Source organism: Pyxicephalus adspersus, chromosome 5 (genome assembly GCF_032062135.1).
Source record: "Pyxicephalus adspersus chromosome 5, UCB_Pads_2.0, whole genome shotgun sequence".
In the NCBI taxonomy this organism is placed as follows: domain Eukaryota; kingdom Metazoa; phylum Chordata; class Amphibia; order Anura; family Pyxicephalidae; genus Pyxicephalus; species Pyxicephalus adspersus.
This window is the reverse complement of record NC_092862.1, coordinates 5,464,617-5,467,017: the sequence shown is the minus strand read 5'-3', so window position 1 is coordinate 5,467,017 and position 2,401 is coordinate 5,464,617. Positions and strand designations below refer to the sequence as shown.

General features: G+C 51.9%; 1 protein-coding gene and 1 long non-coding RNA gene across 2 annotated transcripts in view; one reads left to right on the top strand and one right to left on the bottom strand.

Annotated features, from left to right (window-relative positions):
• The window catches only part of LOC140331941 (uncharacterized), a 3,506-nt gene extending 2,259 nt beyond the window's left edge, over positions 1 to 1,247 (bottom strand). Inside the window, exon 1 of the long non-coding RNA XR_011920988.1 lies at positions 20 to 1,247. This is a non-coding gene — a long non-coding RNA (uncharacterized lncRNA). The remainder of the gene's footprint in view (positions 1 to 19) is intronic.
• An 815-nt stretch (positions 1,248 to 2,062) lies between these two features.
• SLC45A4 (solute carrier family 45 member 4) overlaps positions 2,063 to 2,401 on the top strand; it is a 101,746-nt gene continuing 101,407 nt past the window's right edge. Inside the window, exon 1 of the mRNA XM_072410613.1 lies at positions 2,063 to 2,311. The gene's annotated coding sequence lies outside the window, so the exon portion shown is untranslated. The remainder of the gene's footprint in view (positions 2,312 to 2,401) is intronic.

Below are 2,401 nucleotides of genomic sequence, written 5' to 3'. Positions count from 1 at the left end.
AGAGCTGGCACTCTCTGACCTGTCACTGCGCTCACCTGCAGAGCTGGCACTCTCTGACCTGTCACTGCGCTCACCTGCAGAGCTGGCACTCTCTGCATGCATGCTTGTTGCAGGTCTCAGTGGTGGAAAAGTTAGTCAGGGTACTGGTCCTGCAGCCTGTTTACACTGCAATATATTGCAGTAATGCATGCACCAATGTGTTCTTTATCACACTTGCCCAGTATTTGTTCCCACAGTGCACCGCAATACACTGAATACATGCATTGCAGCCCACAGTGACGCACAGTAGCGTACTTCCGTGCTACATTGGAAAAAAACAGTGCTTCATTGGCAGCTCATTGTCATTATCTGCAAACCCGCAGCAGGAAATTCATTGACCCATGCAGCCATCGCTAGATTGTTTACAGAAGTGGCTGCAAAACACTGCAATCAGAAGCATTGGAATGCAACAAATAATATAAAAAAGTGTTTACAACTGTATGGCTGGGTACACACGTGCAATAATTGTCATTAAAAAATAAATGACTAACGACAGATCCACGATTGTATAGTGCTGGATTCTGTACATGCTGTAACGATACGATCGTTATTATATAATCCACCAATAACGTACACACGTTGGATACGATCGTTTCAACGATGCAGAAAGTGACGTGTGACGGAGAAATTGTACCGCAGAACAATCCACGATCACTGAACGACCGTACACACAATACATATCGAACGATTGAACGGATCCGCGGGGATGGTCGTTTGTTTCCAGCAACAATACTCGTTCATTGGCCTGTCGTTTTTTGTTAACGAATTTCGATCAATTGGTCATTATTTGTTTCCAACGACAATTATTGCACGTGTGTACGTAGCTTAACAAAGTGTTGTCACTCCCTTAGTAAAGGATGGGGTTGCAGCAATGCATCCATGACCAATCCCTGAACACAGCAAAGCAAGGAAATCTGCTGTACTGCATTGTTGTACACCAAACTTGGCATGTTGTATATTCGGTCCATTGTGCTGTATTGGGAGTCACATGAATGAACATTGCTATGGATGGGCCCTCTGCTCCTCCCGGCCTTCAGAAGGTGTAAAATAGTCTCTGCATCCACCTCTACCGCCCCATTGTTATCACCTCTGCAGAAACATGCATGCCATCGGTGGTCCCATAGATCCGGGCTCTGCACAGCTGTTAGGTGGCATCCTATCAAAGGGGTCCTATCGTACCTACCCGCCACCCCAACACTGTCCTAGAATAACCCCCATTCCATGCCAATAGTGTCATCTGCACCCCCCCAGTCCCCATGTCAACCCCCACCCAATTCCAAGTGCAGTCCGGTCATTCAGTGTGGCCCTATTATGTGCCCCCACCCAATACGGTTCTGTTATGTCTCCCCCCAGTGTGATCCTGACACCCCTCCCCCAAAGACAGGTCCCAATATGCCCCCCTCCTCCATCAGTCATGACCCGTCCCCCTTCCTCCCCACCAAATGAGGTCCTATTATGCACCCCCACCCCAGTGTGATCCCATCAAGTAACCCCACAACCAAATATGTCCTGTAATGCCCTCCTTTGCCCTCAGTGTGGCCCTTATCACGACATTACCCCCCAACCAAAAGAGGTCCTATTACCCAAGTGTGGACCTATCATATGACCCCCCCGCCCATGGCTCCTATTAGCCCCCCCAAGTATAGTCCTGTTATGTCCCCTGCTCCCAAATTAGGTCCTACTAGGCCCCCTTTTTCCTCAGTATAGTCCTGTCATATACCCCCCTCTCCTCAGCAGGGCCCACTGATGGCCCCCCTGTCATTTCTCCCCAGTGAGGGCTAAACCCTTCCCCCAATTATGGGTTACCCTGTCTCTCCAGTTCCTGGCAACAGCCATTGCTACGTCATCCAGTGCACCGGCTCCAACCACGCCCACAGGGCACACCGTGCAGCCTATCAGCATTCTCCTCTTCTTCCGCCCGACCTACCCCCTGCAGCCTTTCTGCATGTGCACCGACTATCACCCCGCCCACCAGAGGACCACGGGCAGCCTATCAGCACAGACCTGTGATGTCACCCCGCCCCTTACTGCATATTGATGAGTCCGGTGAACGGAAGGCCGAGGTGTCGGTGAGGTAGAGAGGAGGCAGGCGGAACGCAGCTCCTCCTTCCCGGGAGATAGACACTTGTTAGGTGGAACGAGCCCAGCCTCCCTCCCGCTATATAGACCGGAGACACCGGATACCGGGGAGACCGTTAGAGGCAGCTGCCCGCCGGCCGAGGCGGAGGAGCCAAGCATCAGCGAACCGGCAATTCCTGCACTGGAAGCCCAGGTACAGTGTGTAACCCCATCCGCCCCGTCCATCCTTCCATCCGGGGCTGACAGGTGCTGTGCATCGGTATAACTGCCCATCACTCACCCA